Below are 12,631 nucleotides of genomic sequence, written 5' to 3' on the forward strand. Positions count from 1 at the left end.
TGTGTAGATAAAAAGTGGAAACTATCCAAATGTCCATCAGACGCTTAAAGATAAACTCTGCTATATCCAAACAGTGAAATATTATTCAGCAATAAAAAGGAATAAACTACTAATACCTGCTACAACATGGACAATCTCAAAACAATTGTATTAAGTGAGAAAAGACAGACACACAAAAAAGAGTACATACTGTCTGATTCCATTTGTATAAAATGTAACAAACTGCAAATTAATTTGTAATGACAGAAAGCAGATTAGTGATTGCCTGGGAATGGAGGGCGCATAGGGCGGAGTGGAATAGGAGGGTAAAAAGGGGATACTAGGAAATTGGGGGCAGAGGGTGATATGTGTTCCTTATCTTAATTGTGGTGATGGTTTCAAGGCTGTATTCATATGTTAAGGGGCATAATTTGATGTGTTTTTAACAATGTGTAGCTTACTATGTAACAATATACCTCAATAAAAATGTTTTTAAAAATAATTAATGTGTAGTCAGTTAGTCATAGCCACTGTAGTCACAAAACAACATAACCAAAGATGGTTCTGATCAAGTATAAGAATATTTTATAAAACTTGTCCCATTTTTACCATTTTGTTCTTTAAAAACTCAAATTATTTTAAAATTAAACAAATTAGACTTTAATTCTTTTCAAACTAAAAGGATTTAGTACAGTGTTAGGCATACATTAGATATGTACAGAACACACTTGAAAAATTAAACAGAGATACCAAAAACTTTCATATAATGAAATAAATTTCTAGCTTTTTATATCTCCAAAGAATGTTACTACCAAAATTCAAGATATTTTCCATTGCACTTATCTTAACTTACAATCACTACATTTTATAATAAAATCAATTATTACAGTATTTCACAGAAAATATTTTTGTTTGTTATTGCTAAAACTGGTCTACATAGTTTCAAAAATATCAATTCATCAAAATACTTATCAGCAAGCAAAACTTTCACTAGCTCTGCCAACATTTTTAATGTAATGACTAAGAAATCTAATGGTGCTAGTCAGAATCATCAACAGAATATTCTTCTGGGTGCCAAATACTGCAGAAAATTCTACTTAATAAATAAAATGTCATGCTTTTATACCACTAATATAGGGTTACTCCATCTTAAGGCCTATAATTACAGATACATAGCAAACAGCATCAAATAAAAGCAGTAATTAGATCTCATTTGAAATTGGAAATGCCCAAAAATACATTCTAATAGTCTTTTATTACAAATTCTGATCTGTAGGAATAGGATATGAAATCATCATAACTCATGTTGGACAAGGTCATGTTTGAGTACTCCAAGTTCAGAAAGCTAGGGCTAAGCAGTAAATGTCTCTGCCACACCATTCAAATCTGGCTGAACAATAAAAAGAATTTACTGTTTCAAGAAACTGGCAAGTCCAGAGATAGGGCAGACTCCATAGTTGACCCATCTCTCCAATCACGCTCTCCTCATAACAGCAAAATAGCTCAGTCATTACAGGAGTCATATTACATACCATATCACCCAAAAGTGCATCCCAAGTAAGAGATTTCAATTCTGGCATCCCAAGTAAGAGATTTCATATGTATTCAAACTGGACTTGCTTAAAGTTATGCCCATTCTAACCAATGACTGTGACCATGAAAATTTTATTGCTTATTTTTAGAAAGATTGTTTTAAGCCAATCAGAGTCAATCCCAAAGTTGACCAGTGTTCCCTGAAGTCTACATAATGGTGACTACCCAAAGAAAATATAGGCCCTATTAAGAAGGAGGAAAGGAGGAAAGGATACTGGGTAGGCACCCAACAAAAATCAACAATCCTGAAGAAGCTTGCTGTGAGTTGTGGAAATAAGGCTCACACACATAACACAACAGTATGAACTAGAGTGCATAAGGACAGAGGAAACGTAAGTATTCAGAACCAAAATTGATCATCAAGGAATCAAGGGTTGATAAGGAAATCTATGAGAATAGCACCTAAACGTACAAGCAGAATCAGAGAGACAAGGTTAGGGTAAGTACAAAAGGACTTATAGTGTGATTGCTTTAAATAAACAACAACTAAAAGGAAACAGCCCAGGAGGAAGCTGGAAGTCACTAAGGTAAGTTGGAAGTCACTAAGGTAAATAGTACCTCCAAATTCCTATGACAGAAGGAAAACAGTTTAGCAACTGCATACCTTCAAACCTGACCAGGTAAGGGATCACAGAGCCCTACTCGTCCTGCCTGTGAAAAACAGCAGTCTCAACTGTTGTATGGGTAGTGACCTGAGTCCAGACTCCAGATCTCATATTCTGCTAAAATAGATTAAATTTAAATAAAATACTTATATGTCATATATTTTTTTATTACAAAATCAGTATTGGGCCTCTAGAGGAGAAAGAAAAAAGTCCCCGGAATCTGAAAAATGAAAACCATGAGGTAAAAGGTATTGTGAAGTATAGTAAGACAGATATAGAGTGAGGTCACCTGGGCCCTGCCCACTGGATGCCATAACACTGACCACAGCCCAGTTCCTTTCCCCTTCCCTCCTACTTCCTAACCCCCCTTTCTGAGGTACCTGTATTGTTTCTAATTTTCAGAAGCCTGGGAAGGAACAAAGGAAATATAAAAGCCCAATTCATCACTATAGAAAGCCTGACATATCTTCACCTACCTTGTGTCATACAGAAGCGGCAGTAACTCTAGGCTTTATTTTCACAATTCAAGAAAATTCGTAGGCTAAATACTCCCACCACTCTCTATTTCTTTAGGAAGTTGGAAGCAAAGATGATGGATCAGTCTGGCATTTACTTCCAGGTTTACAGCGTTCATAAATCAAAATGTTCATCAACAGAGACGTTCGAAAAACAAGCTACCACTGTATAAAAAAATCTACAACCAACATCATACTCTACCAAAAAACAACTAGATCTAATATACAAATTTGGCAAAGTTGCAGGATACAAAATCAACATCCAGAAATTGATGGCATTTTTATATACCAATAATGAACTATCAGAAAGAGAAACTAAGAAAACATCCCCATTTACTATTGCAACAAAATAAATAAGGTACCTAGGAATAAATTTAACCAAGGAGGAAAAGACCTGTACTCAGAGAATTATACAACACTGAAGAAAGAAATTAAGGAAGATACCAACAAGTGGAAGCATATACCATGTTCATGGAATGGAAAAATTAACATCATTAAAATGTCCATACTATCCAAAGCAATCTACAGATTCAGTGCAATTCCTATTAAAATACCAATGGCCTATTTCACAAAACTAGAAAAAATACAAAAAACTTATATGGAACCAAAAAGACCCCAAATAGCTGCAGCAACCATGAGAAAGAACAAAGTTGGAGGGATCACAATACCTGATATCAAACCATACTACAAGGCATTTGTAATCAAAACAGCCTGGTACTGGCATAAGAACAGGCATACAGACCAATGGAACACAACAGATAGCCCAGAAATCAACCCACACATTTATGGTTAATTAATAATTGACAAAGGAGGCAAGAGCATACAATGGTGGTAAGACAATCTATTCAATAAAAGGTGTTGGGAAAACTGGAAGGGTACATACAAAAAATGAAACTAGACCACCAACTTATACCATATACAACAATAAATTCAAAATGGGTAAAAGACTTAAATGTAAGTTGTGAAACCATAAAAATCTAAAAGAAAACATAGGCACTAAAATCTCAGACTTCTCACATAGCAGTATTATTGCTGATACATCTCCTAGGTAGGGTAAGAGAAACACAGGAAAAAAATAAACAAACAGGACTACATGAAATTTTTAAAAAGCTTTGAACAGCAAAAGAAACCATCTTCCCATTGTATGGGAGGAGAACATATTTGCCAATAACATATCTGATAAGGGATTAATTTCCAAAAAATATAAAGAACTTACACAACTCAACACCAGGAAGACAAAAAATCCAATTAAAAAATGAGCAAAGGACCTGAACAAACACTTCTCCAAAGAGGACATATAGATGGCCAACAGACATGAAAAAATGCTCAAGGTCACTAATCATCAGAGTGATGCAAATTAAAACTACAATGAGGTATCACCTCACACCTGCTGGAATGCCTACCATCAATAAATCAACAAACAACAAGTGCTGTTGAGGATGTGGAGAAAAGAGAACCCTAGTACACTGCTGGTGGGAATTCAGACTGGTGCAGCCACTGTGGAAAACAGTATGAAGCTTCCTCAAAAAATTAAAAGTGGAACTGCCTTTTGACCCAGCAATCCCACTTCTGGGAATATGTCCTAAGAATCCTAAAACACCAATTTGAAAGAATATATGCACCCCTATGTTCATAGTAGTGTTATTTACAATAGTTAAGATCTGGAAACAGCCCAAGTACCCATCAGTACATGAATGGATAAAAAAGCTATGGGACATTTACACCGTGGAATACTATGCAGCTGTCAAAAAGGATTTCTTATCCTTTGGGACAACATGGATGGACTTGGAAAGTATTATGCTAAGCGAAATAAGCCAGTCAGAGAAAGACAAGTATCACATGACCTCACACATATGTAGAATCTAATAAACAAAATAAACTGACGAACAAAATAGGTCCACAGACACAGATGCATGGAACAGACTGAGGGATCTGAGAGAGGAGAAGGAGGGCCAGGACACCATATATGCATTTATGTATAGCCCATGGACATAGACAATAGTGTGATGAAGGCCTGGGAGGAGACAGGTGTTGGGTAGAGGTGGAAAGGGGCAGCAGGAATTGGGAATATCTGTAATGTTGCCAACAATAAAAAAAATTCTTGCCCGGCTGGGCGTGGCTCAGCGGTTGAGCATCGCCTAGGATCCAGGCGATCGGGGATCGATTCCCAGTCAGGGCACATGCCCAGGTTGCGGGATCCATCCCCAGTCGGGGGCGTGCAGGAGACAGCCAATCAATGACTCTCTCATCTTTGATGTTTCTATCTCTCTCTCTCTTTTCCTCTCTCTGAAATCAATAGAGATATATTTAAAAAAAAAAAAAAATTCTTACAAAAACAACCAGTAGGCCAGATAAGGCCCACAGGCCATAGTTTGCTGATTCCCAGTCTGGTTCATGTTAGATATCCTCTACAAGATGATATATAAACTGCTCCACCTTGCACCATCTACCATGCAAAGAGTCACAACACTAGGGTAGAACTTTAATTCAGGAGGCAACATATACCACACACACATATGCCTTTTCACTGATCTATAGAGTCCTGTGTAAAGCTGCCTCTTTTGAGTGGGATCACAGCTCAGATAAAGATTTGATCATTCACCCGGTAAAAAACCCCAATCACCTAAGGCTCTAGCTGAGAACAAAGGAAACACAAAACCGACAGGAGAAAGAAGCCATAGATGTCGATTATGGCCCTGTGGCTAATGACATGAACAAGGACTGTAGTTTTGCATATTTGCGTACTATATTTACGTATTGATACATGTTAGCAAACCGCTTTCTCTCTTCTTTCCATTTTCATTTTATATACAAGTTGTTGGAAGTTAACATTACATTTTAGTCTTTAGGCAACAGAATATTCAGTGAGACTATGTATGGCTGATTTGGAAAAGTAATACAATCAGCAATAAATACAGTAACTCTTGGGATTGTGCATCTGCTCATTCTGGAAAGGGTAAAAACATGTTCATTTATGAGAAGGATAGCTCTATCTTGTTAGGTGGCCAATGGGTCAAAAAGGAAATCAAAGAAAATTAGAAAGTATCTTGAGCTGAATGAAAACAAAAACACAACATATCAAAATCTGAGGGGTGCTGTTTAAACAGTGCTTAAAGAGAAATTTGTAACTTTAAACAGTTGCATTAGAAAAAAATAAAGGTCACAAATCAATAACTTAAGCTTCTACATTAAGAAACTAGAAAAAGAAGAGCAAACTATACTCAAAGCAAGAAAAAGGAAAGATATAATAAAGATTAGAGTGAGCCTGGCCGGTGTGGCTCAGTGGTAGAGCATGACCCCATGAACCTCGAGATCACTCACTGTTCAATTCCCGGTCAGGGCACACGTCCAGGTTTCAGGCTAGATCCCCAGTAGGGGGTGTGCAGGAGGCAGCCAATCGATGATTCTCTCTCATCACTGATTTTTTCTCTCTCTCTCCTCTTCCTTCCTCTCTCTGAAATCAATAAAAACATATTTTAAAAAAAAGATTAGAGTGGAAATCAGTGAAATAGAAAACAGAAAAACAATAAATAAAATCAATGAAATGAAGAATTGGTTCCTAATTTATAATTAAAAACTTTCCCATAAAGGAAAATCCAGGAACAGATAACTTCATGGGTGAATTCCATCAAATATTTAAAGAAAGAAATAACACTAATCCTTCATAACCTCTTTTAGAAAATATAAGAGGGAACACTTCCCAACTCATTCTAACATACCAGTATTACCATAAAACCAAAGCCAGACAAAGGTATAACAAGAAAATCACCCACCAATATTTCTCATGAACATAGACACAAATATCCTAAACAAAGTATTACTAAACCAAATCCAGTAACATGTAAAAAGAATTATATACCATGACCAAGTGGGATTTATCCAGGAACGCAAAGTTAGTATAACATTCAAAAATCAATTAACGCAGTCCTGGCTGGGTAGCTCAGTTGGTTAGAGCACCGTCCTGATACACCAAGGTTGCAGGTTCAATACCCAGTCAGGGCACATACAAGAATGAATACATAAATAAGTGGAACAAGTCGATGCTTCTCCTCCCAGCCACTTCCTCTGTAATTTTTTTAAAAGCAAAAAAAATCAATTAATGTAATAAATTATATTACTAGAATAAACAAAACCACAGTCATCTCAATAGATACAGAAGACCATCTGACAAAATCCAACATTTATTCTATAGGAAGAGAAGGAAAGTTTCTCAACCTGATAAAGAGCATGTATGAAAAACTTATGGCTAACATCATACCAGATACTGGTAAAAGAGTAAATGTTTTCTCCCTAAGATCAGGAAAAAGTTAAAAATGTTCACCCTACCCCCACCCCACTTCTATTCAACAATATACTAGAGATTCTAGGGGGGGGGGGGAGGAAGGCATCCAGATACAAAGGGAGAAGTAGACTGTCTATATTCACAGATGACATGATAGTATATGTAGAAAATTCTAAGGAATTCACAAAAAAGCAAAACTTGCATGAAGTAATAATCAAACAAGGTTATAGGATACAAGATTAATACACAAATATCAACTGTATTTTTATATACTGGCAATGAACAACCCAAAAATGAAATTTGAAAAAAGTCTATTCACAATAGCATCAAAAATGAAATACTTCAAAAGAAAGTTAACAAAAGAAGGGCAAGACTTGTATAATGAAAATTATAAAACATGGCTGAAAGAAATTAAAGATCTAAATGAACAGAAAGACATTCCATGTTCATGTTAAGTTGGCAATTCTCCCCCAAACAGATCTACAGAGTCAATGCAATTTCAATTAAAATCCATCACAGCAGGGGGTTTTTTGGAAAAAATGATGAGCTGATACTAAAACTTATATGAAAATGTCAGAAACCCAGAATAGCCAAAACAATTTGAAAAAGAAAAAAAGGAATGAAAAAATTATACTACCAACTTCAAATTTTACTATAAAGCTACCATAATCAAGACAGCATGCTGCTGGTCTAAGAACAGGCATACAGATCACTGAAACAGAAATGAGAATCTAGAAAGACTTTATGGCCAATTGATTTTTGACAAAAGTGCTAATGCAATTAAATGAAGAAAGGAGAGGTTTCTTTTCAACAAATAGTACTGAAACAACTGGATATCCACATACAAAATGATAAGGAATTTGGACTCATATCTCAGACCATACACAAAATTTAACAGAAACTGATCATAAATCTACAGCATGATCCAAAGAAAAGGAAAACTGATAAATTGGACTTCCTCAAAATTAAAAATTTTTGTGCTTCAAAAGGCAACATTAAAAAAAAAAAAAAGGGAAAAGACAAGTAACAGACTGGGAGAAATTATTTGCAAAACATGTATCTGATAATGGGTTTGTATCCAGAATACACAAAGACTACTTAGAAATCTAATAATAAGATAGGCAACCCAAGCAAAAAATGAACGAAAGATTTCAACAGACATTTCAAAGACGACATAGGAATCGCTAATAATAATAAGCACATGAAAATATGTTCAATATCATTAGCCAATCTGAAAATGCAAACTAAAACTACAAGAAGGTACTACTTCACACCCACTAGGATAGCTGTAAGAAAAGACAATTAACCAGTGTGGTTCAGTTGGTTGGAGCATCACCCAGTGCACCAAAAGGTTTCAGGTTCCATTCCCAGTCAGGGCACATCCCTAGGTTATAGATTTGATCTACGGGAAGGTATTTTTCTCTCATATCAATGTTTCTCTCTCTAAAATCAATAAGCATGTCCTTGGGTGAAGATTAAAAATAATAATAATAAAAATACAGATCACTGAAACAGAAATGAGAATCTAGAAATAATTTACTAATAATAAAATTTTTTTAAAAAAACAAGGAAAAGAAACCTTTAAAAAAAAAAGTGAAGATGTAGAAGACTGAAAACTTCATATATTGCTGGAGGGAATATAAAATGGTCCAGCCAATTTGGCAGTTTCTTAAAAGTTAAACATGAACTTACTCTACAACCCAGCAATCCTATTCACAGGTATCTATTCAAGAAAAATGAAAACATATGTCCACACAAATACTTGCACACAAATGCTCAAAGCAGCATTATTCATATTAGCCAAAAAATAGAAGCAACTCAAGTGTCCATCAACTAATGAGTGGATAAACAAAGTGTGGTATATCTACATAAGGGGATACTATTCAGCAAGTAAACAAATAAACTACTGATACATGCTACAGCATAGATGAATCTCAAAAACATTATGCTAAGTGAAAGAGGCCAGACACAAGACAGCACTTATTTCATGAATTCATTTATGTGAAATGTCCAAGAAAGGCTAATCTACAGAGACAGAAAGCAAATTAATTGTTGCCTGAGGTCTTAAAAGCCAGCGCTAGGATTGAGTATGACCTTCCATACACAAACTTGTCATGGTGATGCATATGTTTCAAAGCTGAATTGAGGTGAACATTGCACAATTCCAAAAATCTACTAAATTTACTAAAAGATACTTAAGTCTTTAGGTAACAGAGTATACTGTTTCAAAAAGATGATTTCCATATGAACTGTAGCTTCTTATAACTACAGAAAGGTACCAGGAAGATTATAGATATTCCTATATTAGAGATCTTAACAGGAAAATGATCTCTACATACCCAGAAGGGTTTATGAAGAATCTAAGAGAATGAACCAGATAACTTTGCAAGGTCTCTTCCAAACTGAGTCCAAAAAAAGAAAAAAGAAAAAAGAAAGAAAAGATTTGATATTTAATAGAAAATAAAAGATTTGCATTGTTATCTATCTTTTCTGATGAATTTTAACTTTTTCCTTCTGTACTTCTGCATTTTTATTAAAACACTGCAAACTCAATGTACTTCTACAGGTATTCTTTTACCTTAAAAAGTCAGTCATTCAGGATCCATAAACAAGAGCAGAGAATATACATACCCTATTCAGCCAGAAATAAAATTTTATAAATCCATTTGGTGCTGATTTCAAGCCTGATTTGAGGCTTCACCACTACCAACTTGGAACAGCCACACATGTGAGATTTCTCTGGCACTCTATGCAGCCTAGCTAATCAATCCAACTTTCTACTGCCCAGGCTGGCCTCCCTGTAGCTGGTTTTCATAAATACAAAATTTGTATAATTGTTACTGGAACTACTTGCTGAAATATGGAACTAGTTTAAAATACCATTTATTTTAAAATGTACATGCACAGTTTCACATGCATACAGCAACACATCTTCCACACCCAGCCAATCAATCAAGTTAATGCTTTTTATTAAAGAAAAGAAGAAAAAAATTCTAATATAGAGGTTTGCCTCTCTTCTCTGGAACTTTAGTAAATTTTTTTCAAGAAATCAAGAGGAATATGACTGAATAATGAAAAATTAATTAAAATGTGTAATATAACAAGGCATAATTAGCCCAATTCTAAAGAAGCAGGATCTAGCTTTTACTCTGGGGTAAAAGGGCCTTTGATATAACTAGGAAAAGCCAATTCTTTTTTGATGCAGTCTTTCTTGAATGTGTATATGAATAATGTATATGTGTGCCTATTTCCATGTGAATCTGGCACAGTACGTTAGACTGAAACATCAATTTGGTTTAAGTTTAATGGACAAAGTCACAATGAACATGTTTTCTATCTAAACTTATGTAATAAATGATCCCAACACATGGTATGAATTCTATCATTTGTAACAACCTTTCCTCCCCTCTTGAGGGGAGTAATGAGAAAATGTTGTGAGCCGCACATCACTGAAGGTGAGTGACATCCCCAAATAGCTGAAGATGGGTGGCCCAAAAGTGCCCTGTTCCTCCTATAAATGATACATCAATCACATTTCAGTTACGATGCATTCATTAAATGGGACACAGCTTAGAACAAACCCAGGAGCCAGGGAGCTTTCCAAGCTTCGGATTAGGACAAAAAGCACAGGCACACAGAGGTCTTGGCCAGAAAATTGCTCGGCCTCTTTCCTTAAAATTCTGGTCCCAAATTTCTTTTGTTTCAAAAACTCCAAATCTTTTCCTCCCCTCCAGATCTCGAGTCGGTAGAAGACGACCACAGAGGGTTCATGATAGTTAACACGCCCACGTAAAAAAAAACCACACACACAAAAAAGCAAGTCAACGAACAACACCCTCCGCCCCCCAAAAAAATATTTCAAGGGTTTTGGACCGGATTTGGCCTGGCGTTGAGAGTTGTGGGGATACTACAGCCCATCCGAGGCCTCCTCCCCTCCGGGATGAAAGGCCCGAAGGGAGCCACGCGCTTCTCTAACGGGGCCCGGCCTCCAGCGCGGGGCCTTGCAGCCAGCTGCAGATGGAGATGGGTTAAAAGAGGCGAGCTTTTCACACCCTCCAGGGATCCCGGGCGAAGAAATTCACCTCTGCGCCCCGCCTGTAAGAGCACACAGCTGCCCGCCTCAGTGAACAAAAAGAACCGGAACCCGACTCCCAGCGCCCAGGTCTCCAGGAGCCCCCTTTCGCGTGGCCCCTCCGCCGGCCCCACCCCCTGGGCCCGCCCCGCCTTCTGGCCACGCCCCCAGGCGACCCCGCCCCCCCACGGGCTGGCGCCACCTCAGGCCCCTGCCCACCTCCCCCCGCGCCCCTGCACGCGGCTGGCCTCGCTCGCCCACCTACAGGGGCGTAGCGCGGCGGCCGCTCTCGCGAGTCTTCCCTCCCTCCCCCGCGCCTGGCTGACGCGCCGGCCAGACCCCCAGGGAAGCCGCCGCCTTCGCGCCGGTCCTGCGGCCTCGCTCTTACCCGGTGGTCCGCGCCAGAGCTGCTTCAGCAGTTTGAGCAGTGGCGGAAAGGACGCCACCGCCCGAATTCTGTGGCTTGAAAACTTGGCTTAGCCTCGCCCTGCTTTTCTGTTTTAGTTTGACTCCTTTGGAATTTTCCCGCGGTCGCTCGGCAGTGGAGCCGCGCGCGCCCGCAGTGCACTCTGGGGCCTGGCGAGCCGCCCCACGCGCCCCCGCGGCATCGCGGGAAAGGCCGGCGAATCTCGGGCGGGGGGGCGGGGCGGGGGGCCCGGCCGGAAGTTGGCGCGGAGGGCGGGTTCCAGGGCGCGTGGGGCGGCCGCGGCCACCGTCGTGTCCCTCGGCTGCCGCTGGGCTGGAGTCCGCGGTGACAGCGCAGGAAAACCCGGGCTTTTTAATCGGGGTGTTGCTCGATTCTTTCAACGCTCTGTTCACATGCAGGCGAGTTAAACTGGAAATTTGATTTTTTAAAGACAAATGCAGTGTTTGTCAAGGGGATAAAACCGCTAAACAAGGCCTAGATGTGATTTCTAGCTGTGGTCACACACACAAAAAGAATCTTTCCTGAGTTAATGACACCCCCCTCCCGCCGCCAATCAGGTTCATACAGTGTTTGAGTTCAGATCAGTTCAAAGCTGTGTTTAAACCACTTAAATAAATGGAAAACAGCGTTTTCTGTAAACCTCATTCATGGCAGTAGTATTAGCCTGTCTTGGTGAAATTTTTTTTTATTCTAGAATTTAGTAGTGCATAAGATTTCTCATAGATATTAAAATTGTAAAGTAATAATAATTGAGGAGCCTAACCTTCAGTTTCAATTTTTTTTTAAGTCAATGCCTCGTGGTCATAAAACTACAACTTAAGGGGTGCTTTCAAAAAAACTTCCCACAAGGCAGTGTATGCATGCAATAAAAATAGTCAAACACTCCCAGCCTTCTATGATGAAGGAATACCCATTTTTCCAAAGAATCAATTGAATTCAGAAATTAGGTGATTCACCAAGGTATACAGCCTGCAAGTGACAGAGCTAGTGTGAAAGCTAGTGGTACCAACGATGCTTCCTGTTGTTGCTTTTTAATTAAAGGGATATGTGAAAGGAGCCCGATCCAGAATTTGAGAGAAAATTGTCAGAATCTGCAGCTGCATTAAGGACTCGGGTGTTAAATCCTGCCGACTAAAGAGATCTGTGCTTTTTGATGGG

The 12,631-nt window shown here is 38.4% G+C and overlaps 1 protein-coding gene across 12 annotated transcripts in view; it reads right to left on the reverse strand.

Moving 5' to 3' along the window:
- The window catches only part of FANCC (FA complementation group C), a 222,985-nt gene extending 211,330 nt beyond the window's left edge, over positions 1-11,655 (reverse strand). For 10 of the 12 annotated variants that reach the window (XM_081151079.1, XM_081151087.1, XM_081151080.1 and 7 more), the window contains exon 1: positions 11,435-11,655. The gene's annotated coding sequence lies outside the window, so the exon portion shown is untranslated. Of the gene's footprint in view, positions 1-6,013; positions 6,034-11,056; positions 11,125-11,434 lie in introns of those variants that run through there. The other 2 variants (XM_081151084.1, XM_081151078.1) reach the window with 2 other exon arrangements.
- Between the last annotated feature and the right edge of the window lie 976 nt (positions 11,656-12,631).

This window comes from Miniopterus schreibersii (assembly GCF_964146895.1).
Source record: "Miniopterus schreibersii genome assembly, chromosome: 11".
NCBI lineage: Eukaryota > Metazoa > Chordata > Mammalia > Chiroptera > Miniopteridae > Miniopterus > Miniopterus schreibersii.